At 46.7% G+C, this 22,143-nt stretch overlaps 1 protein-coding gene across 3 annotated transcripts in view; it reads right to left on the bottom strand.

The window, feature by feature from the left end:
• The window catches only part of RAD51B (RAD51 paralog B), a 504,851-nt gene that overhangs the window by 151,377 nt on the left and 331,331 nt on the right, over nucleotides 1-22,143 (bottom strand). The window lies entirely within an intron of this gene.

Here is a 22,143-nt window from a genome sequence, read left to right as displayed (position 1 = left end):
ACAGGCTGACTTTTTTCCGAGCTTCAATCACTAATCAACTCTTCTTAAGTGCTAAGTAAATTGGGACTGAGAGGTGTCGTCACATTAGCTGAATAATAGAAAGCTAATCGGAAAATTAATTGGCACGTGTACACATTTTCCTAAACTCTACTTTTTAAGATTATAGCCACAACCCAGGATGTTACTAGTCCTGAATAAGAGCAATAACTTAAAATGTGGATGCCAGGGGCTTCTTCCCTTATTAAATCAAAAGTCCAAGTTTTATTTTCAAATTTGTGAAATTAAAAAATAAGCTTCAGCCCTAGAGGAATACCACTCTTCTTTTAAATTAATTAAAGCCTAACAAAAGAATTCCAAAGCTGCACTATATATCTTAAACACAAACTAATATAATCCTACCTATTCCATTAAAGTTCGTAACACTTAAAATTCCTAGAAAACACTCTAAAATTACCTAATTCATGTGGTCTGTTGCCACACAATATTTTCACATTTGGTTCAGTCAAAAACGTATTAGTTCCTTAAAAATTCTCACTTATGAAATGCCCTCTATTGTTTAGAAACCTACAGGAAGAATGGGATACAGATTCTCTTCTGGAAAACTGCAACATCACTACTGCTGATCACTTCCTAGGGTTTGCGTGTTCCAACCACGGGTAGGAAGAAACCGTGAGCATCTCGGTCTAACGGAGAAAAGGTACCTCCTGAAAAGGTTGCGAATCATTTATATGCACCTGGCTGGACGGACGTTCTTGTTCTGTCCCCGGGTCAGTTATGGTTTTGTTATCACGCTGACTTGAACAGAAATGAAAATCATTTCCATTCTTTATTGTCCCGCTTTTCAGCCACACCTCTGCTGCTGTCTCTTGCATGGCCAGTGACACCTTATAAATCCCAGACTAATGGCAGCTTAATGGAGGGCTGAGACAGGAGCAGGATGGCAAGGTCAGTGAAGAAATGAAGTGCCCCGTTAGCAAAGACCACCTTCCCAAGGTCTTCGAGTGTCAGCTCGGCTCCTGGGTCCCCAGCTTTTCTACAGCGACGATCAGATGGTACGGCATTCCACTGAGCATTTGCTAATCTTATCACCCACGTTCTTTTATGTTGCTGCATTTCACATGGACCGGAAAGAACTGTGTGTGCTATGCCTTCCATTAAAATGGCTGGAAACGGTCCAATACGTCTGCTCTCGTCAGAAGCCAAGAGTCACATCCATGAGTATGACTACGGGAACATGCTCATTTCTCTTTCTAATATTACATGGGCCTTGGAGTTCAGTAAAACCAGGCTCAAATTCTGACTCTGACACGGTGAACCTTGGAAAGGTGTTTAAACCTTTGAGCTTATCTATGCATAGGTAAAATAACACTTATCTTATAGAATTGTTTTCAGAATTAAACGAGATAATCTATGAAATGTACTTGACACAGTATCCCCAGCACATGGTAAATATTCAATAAACAGAAGCCATTGCCATTATTTCCTTCAGAATGATATTATACAGGTTAGTTAGTTAGTATATCTCCTGTGCCTCAGACAAAAATTGGATATAATAATAAAACACTAAATCACAGTTCTCTACATCAGGATATACTTTAGTACCTGAACATCTCTACCAATCTTAGTACTTAATTTTCTTTAATTGCAAAGAATTTGTGTAAAAATCTTAGTAAGAAAAAGGCAGTAATTACTTGAAGCAAGGTCCGTAAGACACTAGCATCGTTCTGGCAGCACTATGTGCTTCAGCTACCAACGAGGAAAGCAATGTCTGCCTGTCCCAGTTCTAAAAAAAAAAAAACGTGGAGCTTCGGAGAGATCTAAATATGTAAGTTTTACTTTGAAGGGAGTTCTTCTAAAAGATGGCTTGGTGATAATAAATAAAGCTCTAATGATATACTAACAGTGATAAGACAAAAATTCAGCGAATACCTACAATGCAAAGCATGTATGAGTATGCACAGGGAGAAATAAAGATGTAAAAGTGCCATAGGTCTCCTTTAGAAACTTGTATGTTAGAAGATAAGGCACTTACTCAAATATTCTGACCACTTTTTCTGTATCGTTTCATTGGTCCTGGAGCGGAAACTTGCTCTGAGCTGAGGTTTTATTGCACACAGCTATGAAAGTGATGCCCTGCAGAACGTAAGACAGAACCGCGGTACAGACATACCGCGACAGAAAACCGCCCTCAGTTCCACTTCCAATGGAAGGGTAGACGAAGAAGACAATGCTTCACCCTCCGATGGCAAGATAACAAAGTCCTCAGTGGCTTTGCTAATAATCCTGGCCCTTTTTATTATGACTCAAAAATCCGAATCATTGAAGGTATACACAGCAACAAAACTCAGGGGGAGCTAATCACACCACCTCACTGAACTGTGTTTTTCTAAATCTGAGTATAGCAAAATGATAGAATGGAAACCTTTCCAAATAGCATTGATGACAAATAATCATGCCTGGGCAGAAGCCTGTAGCTGTGTTGGCCTCTGAGGCAACCTGGACACTTGAAAACGACATCCTTAAAATAACTGACAAAATACTGTTACAAGTGATGAACAGAGTAGTAGCACTGTCTGGTTTCTAGCAACGAGCTCCGACGAACACCTGGTGGGGCGTTCCTGCTGCTTCGTTCCTCCATCAAGAAGATGGGAGCTTCTCTTGCTTGGTACCAAATGTGAGCAAGAGCAGCTGGCACAGTGATTACGGTCAGACAGCCCTGAGTTCAGATCCTGGGCTCGAGCACTCACGAGCTGTGTGACATTGTGCACTTTTCACAGCCTCTCTGGGCATGCTAATGCTTCACTTGCAGAGTTTCAAGGATTAAGCTGGATAATGTGTATAAAGTCCCTAGTATACAGTGTCTGGCCAATGGTACATGCTTAACCAAGGTTAGCCTCCACCATTGTCTTTAATTATTCTTTGCTGATCTGCTTGCTTGGTTAGATGGAAAACCCACACCCAATCCCCTTTTTGTCCAGATGTAGCCTACTGCTGACAGAGAACGAATACTTGCTATTGATATGTTCCCAAAGCAACCCAAATTGAATTGAAATGGCACCTGCTAGTTTTGCCATTTCTCTAAAAGTACAGCCTATTTACAACATACCCCCCGCCCACACACACACACAACATTACTGTCTACTAGCAATCCAAAGGCCAGAGTGAGCCTCTTGGAAGAAGGCAAAGAAATATTTTCTAAAAAATAGTTATTACATCTGAAGCCAGGAGGAGATGGAACCCAAATTAGTTTACTCTTCAGGAAGAATACCATCCAAACACTGGGAGGAACAGGCAGCCTGTAAGTTGAGAAGTAACAATGGTCTCCATGCAGCTTCATGCATGGGGAGGCCACTCACTCCCAGGCCTTCCCGCACTGCACTCTGGCTGTGGGAGGCTGCAGGCAACTTGAACAGAAACTGGACCCTTGTGTCATTGCCACCAGACCCTGAGTCTTGTTTTTGGCACTCCCCTCCCAAGGCAAAATGTGGGTGAGGGAGGATTTCTTCCTTCAAACACCATGCACCTAGGTCTGAGTTTTCCCTCGCATTTCCTAGCTTTTCTAAATGCATCCTACTTGACTCCTCTGTGTACAGTAGTTTAACATCTATATTCACTTTATGGGAACAATGACATTCTCCAAAGAAGAAGAAACCTCAGGGTACAGGTTCATAACTAACCGATATACATGTTACAAGCTAGAGAAAAGAGATGAAGAGAAGGAACCAGTTAAAGACCGGATGACCCAGTGAGGCAGATAGATGGGTGGGAATGAACGCTGTTCTGGTCAGAAGGCAGAGGCTCCTAGGGTTGAAAACCCAACACACAAGCAGACAAAAATATGTGACTCATTTCTGCTAAGTATCAAAAATATAGCTTAAGAGAGCAAATTAGCTCGAGAAAAGAGGGAAGGAGCCGTGTAAGCTGGTCAGTGGAACCATCAGCCCCAAGGGTCAGGGGTCTGGCGAACTGGAGTCCACTGACCAGTTGAGCCCGACTCCGTGCTGGTCTCTGTGTTAGTGCCGGCCACCTGGCTGCAGTGGACCCGCCTTTCCTCAACTGTGCCATGACCAGACTACATCTAGGCTATATCCACAACCTACCCACATCTGCCGCTCCTGGTCCAGAGCACATTTTGCCTTACGGGGCCACGCTATGTGTCTACACTGAAGCATTTGGGAGCATCTTTGCTAGAGCCTCCTTGAATAGCTACTTAGTGTACTCAACCCACTGCGAGTACTGGGAAATGGTCAACAGAAGAGAAGATGGAACAGCCCTGGGGAAATCAGAGCGGGGAACTGCCAGGCCTAAAGGCACAGCCTTTGGTGGAAGAAGCTCCTTTTATTTGACTTTTGGAAGGGAACAGAGAAGAGGGAGTTTGTGGTCAGCCAGGGCCAGAACAGATCGGAACAGGATATCTGGCCTTATTTGCCCAGCAGAACAGGTATTTAGGGTCAGCAAAACAACTCAGTGTTTACAAGTAGTAATTTCTAAGGACCTAAGAACATGTCCTCATTCAACTGTCTGTGGGGACAGGTGAGAGGCAAATTTTATCATCTGCACCGTCCACACAGCAAACTAGAGTCACCTGAGTCGACAGTCAATAACAGACAAGAAGAGGGAGGTGCGGGCCTCCCCATCCACTCCCCCTCCTGAGGCAGCACGGGGCAGAGGGGACAGGGGAACCCTTAGCCCAGACCCACGGACAGGGGACCTCTCCAGGCCTTCGGGTCCTGGTCTAGAGAACCTGACCCGTGAAAGTGATGAGTAAAGGGATCTAACATCCAGGAGCACACTAAAAGATTATCAAAATGCTGCACTGCAACAGGCCTAATCTTGTGACAAGGGTCCTTCTGGATTCCAACACAAATAAATAACCATAAGTCAAATGGGTAAATAGCATCAGCTTCTGAGACAGTGTCCAGCACCTTACGTGAATTCTGCCAGTCTTTATGGCAGTTTTTGGTGCCCTCAGATGCATGTGGCTTGTCATTTTCAAGGCCCAGAGGAGGCTTGGAAACTAAAACTCTTTGCAGAACTCCTGTCTGCAAGCAACCAAGGTTAAGGGGTAGGCTAGGCTAGAGGAATAATGAGGCAACCTCAGTCATCTCAGAGACGTTTCTCTGCCCATAAAAACACCCGCTTCCTCCTCCCGCCCACTCCCTGCCAGAAATCCACCACACTCTAACACATAGAATCAGGGAAGTTTCAGAATCACTTTAACTGGGTGCTAAGGCCAGATGCACTGATTGTCCTGATACTCACGGCTACCAAGTAAACAGGCAGCCCACTGCCTAACCTGGCCATCCCCTGAAGCAGTGGTCCCCAGCCTTTTTGGCACCAGGGACCAGTTTCGTGGAAGACAATTTTTCCGGGGACAGTGGGGTGCGGGGGGTAGGGAGGATGGTTTCAGGATGATTCAAGTGCATTTCATTCAAGCTCATCCTCCTGCTGTGCGGCCCGATTCCTAACAGGCCACCAGCCGGTACCAGTGCGAGGTCCTGCGGTTGGGGACCCCTGCCCTGAAGGACAGAGAGACTGTGGGGGTGGCTGACTGCTCACAAACTGCCTGCCCGCCACTAACCCTGGCACTCTGCAACTGACAGGGCTCTGCTTTTCATTGGCTCTGAAGGCATCATGAATTTTTTCTCTTTTTGTGTTAAAAATGGTCTATCTGCCCTTGCCGGTGTGGCTCAGTGGATTGTGCACCAACCTGCGAACCAAAGGGTCGCCAGTTGGATTCCCAGTCAGGGCATGTGCCTGGGTTGTGGGCCAGGCCCCCAGTAGGGGACGCGTGAGAGGCAACCACACATTGATGTTTCTCTCCCTCTCCTCCCTCTGTTCCCCTCTGTCTAAAAATAATACATAAAATAAAAATAAATAAAATAAAAACAGTCTATCTACTTAAAGCACGCCTTTTATCAATGTTACTTTGGTTATCTAAAATGATCCTGCTTGACAGACATGATGGGGACCTAAGCCTTCTATCCAGGCACAGGCCTGGAATAAGTCGCAAGTTCTGAGTTGCAACCCTGTTCCGTTGGGGATTGCCGAATGCCTTGCTTGTAAGGAGACAGAAGCCGGAATTTTCCTGTGAGAAGCTGTTAGGGTTCACTGAGTCCTTTCATCGGGACAGCCTGAGAGCAAGGCCCTGGAGTGCCTTTCACCACACTCTCCTCTCGCCTTCCACCCGCGATGGTCTGCCCCAACCCATCTGCTGTGATAGGAGCTGGGGGCGGGGTGGGGCGGGGCGGGCAGGGAAGAGTGAGTGGTAGAGGGAAAAGGACAAGAGTGGGAGAGGGCATTGAATGCAGTGTGGGAACAGGGGCGCATCCCCCAAAAAGTGGGTCTAGAAAGTCCTCGCAACTCCCCTGACAACTCCGCGTCCGCCTCCCTTCCCGTTGCTCCCCGACGGGCTTTGAAAAGGGATATCCAGTATTTGTTGTGAGGGGAAGTCAGACCAAATATTCTGGAGTCTGAGCATCAGAAGTCTGGTGTTACTATTCACTGGCTTAGTTTTGCCAAGCTCTGAAATGGTATAAATCATTCCATTATGGAAAAAAATAATTTTTCATTAGCTTCAGCCCAGAGAATATCAACTGACAGTTTGAGAATAAAGACTGATAAAGTTTTAGTATTGCAACCTACCCCTTCCATCTCAAAGGTCTGCGTGACAATCGTTTTCTGGGAAAATCTGAAGGGCTATGGGGGATTTTCCTTCTGAAATATTTGCGGTAAAAGGATCGCACTTCAGTTTGGCTTGAAGAAGGCACTGCTGTGGGAACAGGCAGCTGCCCTTTATTTCTGGCTCTGGCACTAACCGGCTGTCCGATTCTGGGAAACGCTCCTAACCTCTCTATACCTGAAAGTGTTAGGTCCACAGAAAATATAAAGAAAATGAAATGTACCCTGGCCGGGTGGCTCAGTTAGTTAGAGCATCATCCCTACCTACACCAAAATGTTGCAGGTTCAATCCCCGGTCAGGGCACATACAGACGGCAACCGATCAATGCTTTTCACGTCACTGTTTCTCTCTCCCTCTCTCTCCCTCCTTTCCCCTCTCTCTAAAATCAATAAACATATCTTTGGGTAAGGATTAAAAAAAGAAAATGAATGTGTCATGACTCTAAATGTAGCAGGCTGCTAGTAAATGTTACACATTTCATTTGGTGTTAAGTGCTTCTGTTATCATTGATTCTCATCGTCTGCAACCTTAAGAAACCCACCCTACTCAGAACTAATTGGCACTGGCTAAGGAAGAAAGGAAGGAAAAAAAAAGAATCAGGGGAGAAATCTTCATAAAATTCACACCTCTTTTTGTGGACTGGAGTGGAAAAAAACCTCTTTGTAGGCTTCACGGTGACTTTCACACACACAGCCAGAGAAACACTCCGCCTTGTACAGGCACCTAAGGAGACATTGACCCAGTATGAGGCAACGTAGGTGGAGGAAAAGAATCCCACTGCTTTGCACAAACACAAACATACTCAGTCACAAAGGGACTGATAATAATACCTCTGCCATCTCATTGTAGCCGTTGCCCAGACCACTGAGTTTAGGAGAAATATTGAGGTAGGACTGTGTCTGCCATTTGACCAAAATAAACATAAGAAAAAACAGTGTGGCACAGTAGGGCGGCTTTCCCCTTGACCTACTTTTCCTGGGGTGCACGTGCAAGGAGGTGCAGTGGAAACCTTGGGCAAGCAACTACTGTGCCGTGGACGTAGGTGTCAAGAGCTCCGGTTCCCGTGTCAGCATGCTGTTCCACTGACCCCGATGGGGCTGAGGTTAACACGTGGTGGCTCCGGGTCTCCGATGGAGCAACAGTTGTAACAAGGCCACAAACAACAGGCTGGTGTGCTCTTTCCACCTCCGGCCCAACCTCGGCAGCATCCTGTCGCCGCTCTCAGACCCACTGCAGGAAACGGCACGCACCACTGGCGAACTGCGACGGTGCATTCACAGCAGCTTCAAATGGTGCGTTCAGCAACTGTGTGCAAGCGTGGGGCCAAAAAGGTCTCCGGTCAGTCAGTTGGGGTTTGGAAAAGAACAAGGCCAACTGTCGGAGGGCTCTGAGGTTCACAGACGTGGAAGAAACCTTCCTACCAGCCCTCAGTGTACTGTACATTTCCTGTGGCCCCGTCGGCTTTTGCGTGAAGTTCTTTTGGTTGTCTTCGCCCACCCCCTTGCTGCCCACTGAGCCTCGCAGACAGGCAGAGGTGAATTTCCAACAGCCCCCTGAGTTTCTGCTGACCTTTTTAGGTGCTTTTGTTACTTAATGGTGCTTTCTATTCATGTGCCCTCCTGGGCTCTGGGGATTCCCCTCCCTTTGATTTGCAAGGAGGATTAGAAAGACACAGCTTTATGATCAGCCCATCACAGAAGGCTGCTATTAACTGATTTCCCCTCCTTAGACTCATTTGAAACCAAGAAAACAGTTCTGTTGAGTCACTTGCTCCCACTGGGGGGTGGGTCTGAAAATACTGCTCTTGGGGGAGTCCAGCCTGATAAAACACCGACTGTGTTATTCTCCAGCTCCAGCCACACAGACAGTGGCTTGTAGGAGGGAGAAGCGGAAGCCCAGAAAGGCCGCTGGTCTCACCCCACCAAGGGAGGATGAGCCAACACCGGCCTGTCTCCCTGTGTCCCCATGCCACCAAGGCAAACGGCATCCTACCCGCCACGGCTCTCCAAACTCTGAAGCTGGATGTGTGCATCCGATCCCACCCCCAGAGAGAATCTGTGGCATAAAATAGGAGCAAAGGTCACTCACTATCTGTTCAAAAGGAGGTCAAAGGTCTGCCTACGAACAAATTTCCAAGCCAGCAGCCTCATCAGATATGCTTTTGAACAAAAACTATTTATTTGATATCCTCAAGGAAGTGTTATTGTGTAAGGTGTTATTTTGTAAAAGGGTTGGGTGGGGACTGGGAGTGGAAGCAATGCTGTCTGTGTCCGATTATTACCTACAATTAAACAGAGTCAACATAGGAGAGACACAAGAATAGGCCCAGAACAAATACATTAAAATGACTAAATATTTACATGGTGAGTAGGGGCAGGCTTCCTTCCACAGCAGTGCCCTTGGAGTGGAGATATTCTGTCATGGTCACTAACACGTCCCACTCACGTGCTACAGGCCCATAAAACAGACGTCCCAGGCAAGGACAGATCACGGTCAAGGCACAAGCCCTAATGCCAGAAGACAAACAGGTTTTTAAGTCTCCAGTGCCCACTCTGCTGGCTGGGGAACAGCCACCTGCAGCACGGCCCCAAGAGGCCCTGGGAGGTTGGGTCAGGCCTGAGCTGCTAGAGGGGACGATGAGGCACAGGTACAGGCTAAACCTGCCCACCGTAAGTATACGGGAGTGCTACCGGGTAATTTTCCTCCCTCATTTTCAGCTGGCTACCTTGTTCACCTCTCATCAGATGTCATTAAAAAGAATAATGAATGGCACCAGTTTATGTAGGCATGGTGCTTTGTAAGTTTCAGAGTATATTCACAGAATGATCTTAGCTGACCCCTTGCTACCGCATGAGGGCAGCTGGGAAGTACCCCAAGCAGCCACTGTGTGTTAGGGGGGTGGGCTCTGGAGTCAGAGCTCCTGGGTTTCCATCTCAGCTCCACCACCTGCTAGCTGAGTAGTTTCAGGTAGATTCCTTCTTTAGCTGTGTAATGAGGATCACAACTGCGCCTGTGATGAGGACAAAAGAGGGGGCCCACAGAGCACACGGGACAGCGTCCAATACCTACCCTGCAGGTGCCTAACAACTACGAGCACTTTCCTTATCATCATCTTCACTTCAGTTTCTCCAGTGCACAAATCGAGGCCGGGGGCCGTGTCGTTCTGTCTCTATCTTCCTCATGGTTCCCAGGGGTTCTCATCCCAGCCCACGTGTCCCAGTCTGAAATGCCCTCCTTCACTCTCCTTTAACTTTGCAGTTTTTCTGGGGCCAGTTCAAACACCGCCTCTTCCACGAAATCTTTCCTAACTGTGCAAGGCCCAACTGACTTCTTGGCTCTTCATGCTCCCACTTTAGGATTGGCACCCAGCAACTTGGTATGGGAACTTTCTCCTCATTGTGTCATGTGTGCTATTTTTGTCTCTCTACCTTCAGTGTAAATATGATGAGACTTCTGTGCACTTCCAGATCCCCGCCCCTATTGTAAAGAAGAGGAGGGAGAAGGGAGGACACGAACATTTATTAAGCGCTTCCCATGTATCAGACCCTGTGTCGACATACATTAGCTCATTTCATCCTCACACCTCAGTGACGTAGACATTATCATCCTAGTTTTGAAGATGAGGAAAGTAAAGTTCGGAGAAGTGGAGCAATTTTTTGAGACCAAATAGGTAGCCTGTGGGAGGGCCGGCATCCAACCCAGCCTGCCCGGCTCTTCGGCCTGCGCTGGATTTACCACGTAAAAGATTCTGCGCAGGAACACTCGCAGACTCACGGATGTGTGTTGATAATTGCTTCAGAGCAGAGCATTTGCTGATATCAGCCTGACGGAGTCTCGTGTTGTTTAGTGCGAAGTCACATGCAAAGGAAGACGAAACAAAATGTTTAAGGAGAAGACAGATCTTCGGCAGCGAGGAGAAGCCAGCGGACGGCCGGAACGCTGCTCGGCAGAGGTGGCGGCGCTGCCTGCAGGCTGGGAAGGAACCATGCTCCAGCAGGCCTGGCAAGAGAACGGACGCCAACTCCTGGGGTCTATTTCTGTCTTCGCCACGAACCACCCTGCTAATATTTTCACTTCTGCTAACGTGCGATGGCAAGAGTTTCAGAAGAAAGGTTGCCACATCAGAGCCGGGTGAGAACAGACAGTTAGCTGGTTAAATGTGGCAAAGGCATAGCCGACACTGGCATCTGGAACAGGGGTCAGAGCTGGGGCGGATTCCGTGTGGGCGCCTGTCTTCCCAGCTTCACGTCCACTCAGAGGGAGCAGCCCTGGGTGTGGAGTACTACTTACATTTACGTTTTCAAACAAGGGCTAGCTTTAGTCGACTTAGCACCACCACTTGACCCACTCAAGAAGTTAGTTCTTATTTTCCTACTTGAAATGGTGTTTGTGTTATTTTCAGACTGGTCACGCCATACAGTGGTGCTACTAAATAAAGAAAACATTAATTGATTCTCAGTATATTTGATCATCAGTTCATGGACTGTACTAGTGCCTCTTATATCCTGATGGAGCCCCTGGCCTGGTGGTGGAAACCCAGCTGGGACAGAGTTGGCGGGGACAGAGGTTTGTTCTTGGTCTCTGAAGTCATCCAGCCAAGAGGCGAGGCCTGAAAAAACCTAGGCAGGTTCCCACAGTCCTTTACGGTACATCAGGATCCCTGAGAAAAAAGGGGCACGGGACCTATGGGTGGTGGGTGTCCATTTCCACACATCTCAAAGTCCCAGTGAATTCAGAATCCTGGAGACGGGGGCAAGTCTCGTGGAAGACTTCCTGCTTCCAATAAGGCCCGGAAAGGGACCGTGGTGGAGAGCGGATGCCCAGCTGTTTTGGAATGGGAGGACAAGTGAGCTCTTTTCTGTCTGCTTATTTCCAACACAGCGTTCCTTCTCGGGACTCCTCCTGCCCTCGCCAGGGCCACACAGACATGACTAACTCCGCCTGTCGCTCCAGTGAATCCAGGCAAATAAATAAGTCAATTCTCTTTAAGCTTGTGGTCTCGACTCCTTGTCGGTTTATTGCAAAATTAAAGGGCACACAGAGCAGAACTATCAATCAGTAACCAGCAGAGGAATAAGCTCTTTGTGGAATGTACTGAGAAGCAGGAAAGAAGAAGAAAAAAAATGAAAAGAAACCTCACAAAATGGTCATTTGTCAGGAGAACAGAGAAAAAATCAGCACCGCACATGCAGCATCATTTAGGAAAAGTCTTATGAAAGGTTTCCTATCTTGCCAGGAGAGCAAGCACAGGAACGCAGACAAAAATCCCTCCAAATGCTCTGCCATTTATTAGTGCCGGTTTCTTGTGGCTTTTGCTGTATTCCATAGACACAGCCAGAGATCACGGGGCCGAGGGGCTGGAACAGTGACTCAGCAGGCTCAGCACCAGGGGAAGGACATGAGATACCACTATTGTTTATTATAACATAAACAAACATAACTGGCTCCCTCCGCCCTTTACCCCAGTCTGACCTTCCCTTAGCACCCTGTTCGAGTAAAAGCATCAAGTATGAGGCCTTATTTGGAACTTATAGTCAACACTATTTGATGAGGATAAAGTTGAAGAGCAGTATATACTCAGGAGGAAGAAAACTAACACATACTGAGTACCCACTGGATGCCAATGGCTCATTCACATAACCTTCTTCAATCCTCATGGCTAGCCTTTGTGGGAGGGGGTGCTGCCCTTCTCTTGTAAGGGTGCACGCACTCAGTGACGTGCCCAGCTTGCATCGAGCAGCAACAGCTATGGGACTCCAAAATTGCTTCTTTCAACCAGATACGCCATGTTCAAGCATGACACCGGAAAACTGCGGTGGTATTCTAAATCGTTCTGGACAAAATCAAGTAGGCGATATTGGAAATAGCACAATCAGCAGCCCTTGGTCTACTTAGCACACCTTCCACTGTATGTAAGTTTCTTCTCTAGACAGCTGGTATTCTCGCCAGCTGCACAGGAGGGGAAAGGAGGTGCCGGAGGTGCTGGGAATCACTCACACTGGCAAGCAGAAGAGCCCTTAGACCACGGCGTGGCTCTGATTCTCACCCACCCCAGATGCAGCCTTTGAAATAATTGGGTATAGAGAAAATTCTTTATGTGCCTCTGGAATAACGAAGATGATACGTATTATATATAATTATATATATCACACACACAAAATCTCATCTGAACCTCCTTAGCATCTAACAGTAATGCAGATATGACATCTCTTTCCACACCAGAGAGGAACGTAACTAGCCTATGGTCTACTGCGTGTAAAGGGGGCCCAAGCCTGAGTCTACTGACTCCAGGTCTCATGCTCTTTATTCTGCTCCTTGATCCCGAAGGGGCGTGTGCTCCTCGGAGAGAAGCAGACTGACGGTGAAAGAGTAACCACCACGAGAAAGCTGGTTCGAAACTACTTTGAAACAAAGACAAGCTGCTTGTGAAGTGGTGATGCCCATGGCAACGGGATCTTAGATTCACTTCTCTTCTCTGCGGAGGTGGCCGTCACTGGTGTGACAGCCTCTGTGCTGTCTCTGAGGGTGGTTCTCCACTTACTGGGAGGTTCCCTGTCAGTGCTGGTTATGGGTTATCGGAAGCGGCCCCGCTCAGCAAGGAGCACCCAACAGAGAATCACAGAAGCAAGCAGTGAGAGGAAGCCATAGCTGGGACTAGGCAGACTCCGGGCAAGACTGCAAGGAGGTTAGAGCCAAGTGTACATTTATGGCTCCCCGCCCAACCCCCGCCATCTCCTCTCTGCCCTGAGGGTCCCATGGACTTTGTACACTCACCCTCCCCAGTACAGCTACAGTGGAACACCAAAAAGACCTTCTTTCCCCGGCCAGCACCACACTGAAAGGCTTTGAGAATATGACTCCATCTCTGCACCATCCACCACTACTCATAAATCTACACCGTCCTTTACCCGCCTCCGTCCTTCTAATGAACTAAACCTTGGATAAGTCTTAGGTGACTTCTGCTCCCAGTCTTCATGCAACCGGAGAGCGCCCCTAGTGAAATACCAATTCTCTAAAGCAGTGACTCTGAAGTGCAAGAGGTGAGTCTTGAATATGGTCCTCTGACTCCAAACTCCATGTCACACATGCTTCACATCCTTTTCCTCCCTCTTCTGAACTAGAAAATCTGGCGCGTCCTCTGACTGACAGATTCCCCTACAGATATCTGAAGCACAGTGGAAATGCAAGCAGGATATCTGACAAAACAAAGTTACCCAAGTAATTTAATTATTAAGATTTAAGATGATAGAATATTTATTAAATACTACTTATGGTCAAAATGAAGTGAAGACAGGTATTTTTACGTTAGAAAGGAGAAGCAACAGGAGAATGTGAACAAGCTGCAACGAGAGGCAGCGAACAGTCCCGTCCTAAGGGGGCAGAGAGAGCGGGGGTCTAGGAGATGAGGGAGGTAGCATCGCCCGGGAGCCCGAGGCACAGCGTCGTGTGATCCGGGCCTAGGGAGAAGGGCGCAGTGTGGTCACTGAGAGTTATGTGGAAGGTCATTTCAGATGACAGAAGAGACCCCAATATTATAATAATTTGGGTCTGCAGAGTATTTCAGAGGACTTTAAACTCTGGAATAATGGAAGTCACCAAAAAGGTAGCCAATCTTTATCTTTCTAAGAGAACACACACACATAGGCATTTATACCAGGAACTCAGCTGTCTCTAAAAAGAGGACTCTGATAAGAATGGAAATGCATGCCGCCCCACAAGCTGAGAGACACTGGAGAGAGAGGGTCTCCCCTTCATGTAGCTTCTCATGCCCGCACATCCCACCCTGGTCAGAAGGACACGCAAGTCATCTCCTTATGGAGGTGGCTGTTAGCCAAAAAGCTATTATAACAGACAATCAGAGCTTAGTCCTGTCCTGCCCGCTGCAGCTGGGTCCTACAGAGTCAGTTGAGAAAGTCGAGGCGGGGAGTGTGTGTGTGTGTGTGTGTGTGTGTGTAACTGTTCAAACTGCAGAGCTAAGTTTCAAACTGTATTTAGAAGCTAAATTCTGCTAAAACACATCAAAAGGTACCAGGCCCCATTACAGAGGACAGGAAAAGCCCTAATTCATATGCAACAGGGTTTAGGAAAAATCTTTATGAAAGACTTCTTAGCAAAGCTGGGGAGTAAAAACTAACACAAAACAACCAGAAAGTCCTCAAATGACTGTGCGTCATCAGTGTCCATTCTGGTAGCTTCCCTCCAGTTCCCGCACAGGAAGACCCCACCGGGCCGCAGCGTTTTCCTGTGCTGGAGCGAGGAGGCGTTGCAAGACCCAGCCGAGTCCTCGGATTTGTTCCACTACTTAAAACACAACACAACAAGAAAAACACATTTTTTTTCCAGCCAGTACATTTCAACGTGACTGACAAGAAAGTTTTCCATTTTTCTATTTATGCTTTCAAAACCAACAGCAAAGCTCAACTAGATGTTTAAATAAAAACGTTCATCCGTACAACCTATATTACTTTCATTTAAATTCAGTCTTTAATTTGGTAAATACATGGGGGTTGGGGGTCAGAGAGAAGTCCCCTGACCCCAACCAAGACTTGGAAATAAGGAAAATAAGATGGCCTTCTGGAATTCAACTAGGTAGTAGGCATTTAATGGCTTGGAGCAGAATCACAAACAAAAGGACAGATCACGTGCCCCGCAGAACCACAGGTCTGCATTAGGGTCATCGCTGGGGGGGAAACTGATAGGAAGCTTCAGCAATGGAACGATCCAGCTGCCATCTTCAGAACCCACTGATCAAATTAATATATATCATTAATTTGGTTACCCAGATATGGCTGCGTCACAGCATGATAAAACAGGAAGTACACAGCATCACCTCCTACAGAAATGTTTTGTCTAAAATAAATCTAATAACCACTAATTCATGGGATAAAGAAGAATAAATTAAACAACACCTTGAGGAAGCTATTAGCCAAATCTAGAATGTGTGGTATTCTACATCACAATCTCTCCAATGATTCAATGTCACAGATAAAGGGGAGGGGAGATTGTTACAGGATAAAAGAAATTTAGAAAATGTAACAACCAAATACAATCTGTTTCCCTTATTTAGATCCTTACTCAAACCAGGCAACTATAAAAGGACATCTTTGAGCCATTCAGGGAAATGTGTGTATGGGCTGGGTATTAGATGATAGTAATGAATTGGTGTTAATTTTGCTAGGTGTGGTGAAGGCATAGAAGTTATGATTTCAAGTACCCTTATCAATGTAAAGATGGCGGATGGGTGGAGAAAAATGTGTTTTGGAGAGAAATTTAAAAACACCAACAAGAAAGGAAGAGAGGGAGGGAGAAAGGGACAGATGGAGGAAGACAAAAATCATGCTGTATGTCAAAGGTCACCATGAATACTTGCATTAGCATAATAATGTAAACGCTAACTATGGTTTTAACTAAATATCAAGCTATGACCATGCTGGAAAGTAGGTGAAGACATCATCTTCCTTTAAAAACTGAGAAACAGCAATTTGAGCATCTTATTCGGAAATATGGAAGTAACCAGCAGAACCCTCAACTCAATAATTTGCAAGTGGCTGCCCCCAGAGAGTAGGAATCAAAGGGGGAGGACCCGGGGCCGGGAAATGCTTTTTTTCAGGTTAACGATATATGATTATTAGATCTGAAAACAAAATACGTGTTTTACTTTGATGAAAAATAAAATTTAAATAAAAAAAATACATCAGGCCCTGGCCGGTGTGGCTCAGTTGGTTGGGCATCATCTGGCGAAGTGAAAGGTCACCGGTTCAATCCCTGTCCAGGGCACATGCCTGGGCTGCAGGTTGGGTCCCCAGTTGGGGCGTGTACGAGAGGCAACTGATCAATGTTTCTCTTACATCAATGCTTCTCTCTCTTTTTCCCTCCCTTCCTGTTCTCTCAAAATAAATGAATAAAATCTTAAAAGGAAATATATTAGAAGGATGTGGGGAAGAAGTCTGTTAGCCAAAAAGCTATTATAACAGACAATCAGAGCGGCAAATGATGGCGGTGCTGATTCCAAGCCCAACCACAGCTGCCAGGGAGCCCAGTGTACCTCGCGTGAGCACACATCTCCCGGTGGTGGGTCTGGACCGTGGAGGCAAGGGCAGCGGGCTCACCAGGCCTGATCCCACTAACATCTGACTCGCCTTGCCCCTTATTGTCCACTCCCTACTTACCAAGTAACCTGCCACTAACCTGACTTATCATTTAACTTGTCTTGAAGGGGAAATGTGCTGGTTAGACAGTTGTGCCTACGTGGTGCCGAGAACAGCTCTCTTTTTCATCGCAACATTAAAATGCTGGCATCTTGCTTTTACAGCTCGGTCTGTCCCATGAGATTTGGGACCAAGAACAGGGCCAAGGTCATCTGAGTGAGATAAGCTCTGGGTCAAAGTGTGGGCCCAGGCCAGATCACCAGGCAGAAACCACCTCGAGAGACTTCCTGACTTTGGCCGGCAGCCCCTTGCCTGCGAGCTGCTGCTCTGACTCAGGGTCCTCCCCACGTGGCCTTAAGCACTTGCGCAACAACCCAGTTCATGACAGCCATCCCCACGGTATCACGCTAAATAATCAAGAGGCAACTGAGTTTGGCTGCTTCTAGAAAGACACAGTGGACACCTGTGGCTCTTTTCATGCAAAGTTATTCTTCACCAGGTGCTTACAGAATTCCACAGGACACTGTGGGCAGAAGCTAAGCTCCAGAACCTTCAAAATATGAAAAGTATTCACAAACCTAAACTATGCAGTAGTAGGCTACTGTAATTTTTAAATAAAGAAACATGATAATAAACATTATTGAGTACTTTTAAATACCTTTACATCTGATATCTCATTTAATCCTCATAAAACCCTGTGACGGGACCGTTCTGTTTTTCCCCTATTTATTTACACAGGTGAAGAATAAAGGTGCAGTGAGGCTGAATAACTGGGTCAGGGTCACACAGCAAGAATGGCCACCCCGCTGGAGGGTCTGGCGGAGGTGAAGTGTCTGGCTGGGCCTCACACAGCAATTACGAAGAACAGAGCTGGGAAGAGGCATCTCGCGTGGAAAAAAGTGGAAGCCAACGGACCTCTTGAGACATCACAATAACCCCAAACCATGGCCACTAGAACCAACTCCCTCAGCTCTCAAAGGGCTGGCTAAACACCCCAGACGTGTGAAGTCCCCCAGTGACCACCTGATAGGACAGAGTCCCTGCGGCAACTGAACCCAAACACTGAAACATAACCCCTGACATTATTACAGAACTGGCTGACTACAGGTCAAAGAATTTTATGGCACATAATTGTTTGCTGTTCTATTTTCAAGTTAAAACAAATATCTCATAAAAATAACAGGCATTTGTTTTATTACCCCTAGAGAAGGGAAAATGCAGAGAAAAGCGGCATCATAAATTTTGAAGTTCCCAGAGTTCTAACAATATTGTTCTTATCTCAAACCACCATTTATTGAGCAGTTACTATGTGTGAGCAATGGGGCTAATTTTCATCTCCTCGAAATAGCTTCACTTAATGGATCCCTTACTATGAGCTGGTCAACTGTTGAGCACTTCACAGAGAAGATTATCTCCTTTAATCCTGACCACTGTCCCAGGAGGCAGGCCATAGTAGTGTGTTCCTTTCACAGGTGAAGAAGGAGAGCTTAGAAGGTTTGTAAAAATTGCACGAGGTGATGGGAGAGCAGACTTTGAAGCTCAGGTCCAGACCCCGGACCCACTGGAACACAAAACCCGGCCTTGTGGCCACCATGCTCCACGGCCTCTTCATTTGTCTCTTTTGATCTTTACAACACACCTTCAAGGTTAGTGCTGTTGCCTTTACTTTGCTGGTGACGAACAAAGGCTGTGAGAGGTTAGGACACTTTCTGAAGACGCACAGCCAATAAGTGGCAGAGCCGGGATTCAAATCTAGGATCATTTGACTGCAAAGCCCAAGCTCTTCATTGCTACACTGCATCCTCTCTCCCTTCACTGGGAGGCCAGCCTGTTCATTCAGCGGCTCTATCAGGCACTGACTGTGCACCGAGAGCCGTTCTGGGCAGGTAGGACACGATGCGAATAAAACAACTAGGCATCTTGGTGGAGTCTGTATTCGAGCAGTGGGAGGCAGAAAATGAACAAAATAAGTGGTAAATGATACAGTATGTCAGAAAGTGATTGTTTCTACGAGAAACAAAAAACTAAAGTAAGAAACAAAAAAAAAACTAAAGTAAGGGGGTTTAGTATAAGGCAGCAATTTTCTACCCTTTTCATCTCATGGAATACATAACTAATTATTAAAATTCTGAAGCACACCAAAACCTATATTTTTTGCTGATCTAACAAAAAAATAGGTATACTTTTCATTCATTCACACCAGATGGCTATTGTTATGGTGGCTGCTGTTGTATTTCTTTGTTTCTTTTGTTTTTGTGTTTGTTTTGTTTTGGACAATCTAAGAGACAAGAGGTCAGTGTCTCTGATTAAATAGTCAGGTACTGCATGTTTTAAAAATTCTTGTGGCATACCACTTGAAAATTGCTGGTATAAGGTAGGGGAACAAGTTACAACTTTACCCAGAGTGGACCAGAGAGGCCTCCTATAAAAGGAGAAACCCGAAAGGAGAAATGGAGTTAAGGAGCTGCGGGCAGCGGGCGCAGGGACGTCCGTCAGTTCTGTATATCCGCACCAGAAACCTTTAAAGGGAAATCCTCTAACTCTTTAACGTCTCAGTTCGTGTAGAAATAGTAAAGAAACAAAAAAGTCCAAAAGCCAAGGGCCTTGGTGTTGCCACCTATATGCCAAAAATATACACTGCAAGGTGACAAGAGAATATACATATGGCTCATCTCCCGTTACAGGTGGAAATGGCAAGACTGGGTGGCGGTACTTAGGCAAGGGGAAAAACAGGCCAAATATTTCAACTATCAGGAACGAGCTCCCAGAGTGAGTGGCCTTCCCCAGGCAGTCAGGGGGATGTCTTCATCAAGTTCCGTCTACAGACGTGAGCATTACAGAACTACTCCTGTAAAACTGCTCTGTGTAGCCATCACTGACGGGCTGAACTCCTGTGACCCAGATGTGACAGCTCCGGAAGCACCAGCCAGGCCAGCCGCATCGCGCCATCCGCGAGCACACGGAGCCAGGCATCCTGCTGTACGGACTCATCACACCGCGAGGGTCGTCTGGGAGTTCAGCCGAGGGCTGTGGGAAGTTACAGACAGAGTTGCTTACTCAAAAAAAAAAAAAAAAAAAAAAGAATTCCTGTATTAGGAAAATTCTAAGAATGCATCCTTGTAGTGAGAACTTTCTAGTAAGGACGAGTTAAAGCTAAGAACTACATTTTGGTACTTGGCCTCCTCTATGAATGGCCCCTGGTTGACCATCTTCCCCTTCGAGCCCACAGCACATTTGCTTGGAAATATCTGAGGATCAGTACATATCTTCTAGGGCCTCTCCTGTTTTGGGCTAGATGGCAGGGCATCCCACAAAGTAAGGAGCCTGAGGAAGCAGCAGTTTGGTAAGGAAAGTTAAGGTTGAAAAGTTATTAGCAGAGTTAACGTTAGTAAAGTACTGTAGATTGCTTGGAATTCTAGTGTTGATTTCCTTGTTGGCCAATAGAAAAGGGCGGTTCTACAACAGCTGTTTCCCATTGGCAGCTGTGTGTGACCAGGAGCTTCAGATCAAGGGGCAGGGAAACCCAGAGCCCTGATCTGGGGCCTACGATCACACTACTTTTCATGGTACAGACCCTACAAAACACATGAGAGACAGGGAGGGAGAGAGAGAGAGAGGGAGAAGGAAAAGCCAAGAGAGAGGTAGATAACTTCAGATTCCATCCCTCACTGAGTCCACACGTTACATGTTGACTGAGCACCCACTGGGTGACGGGCATTGTCCTGAGTGCCAGAGTGGTAACACAGGCAGGACTAATAAAGCCTCCGTCTGCCCTGCGGCACGAGTGCACACAGTAATGAGAACTCAATGACATACAAGGAGACCAGGAGATGAGCCAGCCAAGTTCAGATACGATGAGTGACATTAGGAAATCAAACACGGTGTGCAGAGCTCCTGTTGTAACGGTCAGAGAAGGCTTGAGAGAGGACATTTGGGTTGAGACCTGAGGACAGCTCTGGGTGGCAGAGAGTTCAGGGCAGAGTCCCAGGCACAAGAGACAAGGAGCAAGGTCTTGAGGCAGAAACAAATGAGGGGTGCTCTGAGAGCCCGAGACCAGGGAGGCTGCAGTCTAATGGGTGAGAAGGGGGTCAGAGAGGTGGACAAGGTTGGTCAGGCAACATCCTGGAGACCAGCACAAAGGCTTGGGGTCTGGATTTAAGGGAGGGTCTGGTGGGAGGCCTGGTGGGTTTAAGGCTGGAGACTGACATGATCCGGTTTATGTCCTGATTCTGAGGAATTGAAACTCCAACATTTTAATCTCCTTCGTGAACACAGATTTTGTGTTCGGTGAAACCCACTTAAAATATTCATGACAGTTTAGTTTCTCTTGGTGAAAGAAAGAGGAGGAGGGAGTGAGGGAGGGGCAAGGGGGGAATTGAGAAGGGGGAAAGAGAGAAAGCAGAAAAGGCGGAGGGGGAATACACCCAATGAAGCTCTTTTTCAGGCTGCTAAGGGTTGGGAGAGGTGGAGAGGCCAAAACAAAACACAAGGTCTCAAAAACACACACAGTCGAAGATAAGGGTCTAGGCTGGAGTCAGGGGAGTATCCTCACAGCCCCCTCTTCTCATGGTGGCCGGAGGGTGACACCTGGGAGGAGAAGGTGCCTGATCACACGGCTCCAGCTGAATCTTAACAGCAGCAATGGCACTGAAACAGAATATTTCCAGCTGAAAACACCTTCCAATGGAGTTCCAGTTCATCCAAGGCGGGCTGTGGTCCCAGCTCTGTCGGGTCAGCAAGTACTCATCTCTCCACCAAATGCAGTGTAGAAACAGAGAAAGATGAAAAGTAACGTTGTGTAAATGACAGATGCAGTGTGCCTTTGAGGATTTGAAAGTCTCATAGGGAAGACGGAAGAGGAGGGAGGAAATGTCCACTGTGGTACATAAAACTATACATACACATTTAGAGGTTCAGCTCGAACCCAGGTCTTTGGATTCCTGGTTCATCACAGTCTTGGGTGAAAGAACTCACAAAGCCCATGGTTGATGATTCTAATTGTAATGAGATGTCATCAGACGTTCTGCCAGGATTCTGTAACTCCTCCTGTCACTACACCCGAGAAGATAAAGGTCATCCATAAACAGCCACTTGGCTGAATCCACTTCAGCAAATTTCAATCTCTTCCAACCCACCATCAGTTTCACTTCCCTATGGGGAAGCTACAAAATGTACACAGGAGGAAGTGAAAGTGACCAGCTGGTGATCATTTGTCTTTTTTGAAAACACACAGCCTGCACATGATATATATGCACACGAGGCAAATGGCAGCATGATGTGCTGCACACACACACTCATGCATTCTAACGGCTC

The sequence above is a fragment of the Phyllostomus discolor genome, chromosome 1 (assembly GCF_004126475.2).
Source record: "Phyllostomus discolor isolate MPI-MPIP mPhyDis1 chromosome 1, mPhyDis1.pri.v3, whole genome shotgun sequence".
Taxonomy (NCBI): domain Eukaryota; kingdom Metazoa; phylum Chordata; class Mammalia; order Chiroptera; family Phyllostomidae; genus Phyllostomus; species Phyllostomus discolor.
The sequence above is the reverse complement of the archived record's forward strand: the minus strand, read 5'-3'. Positions and strand labels throughout refer to the sequence as shown.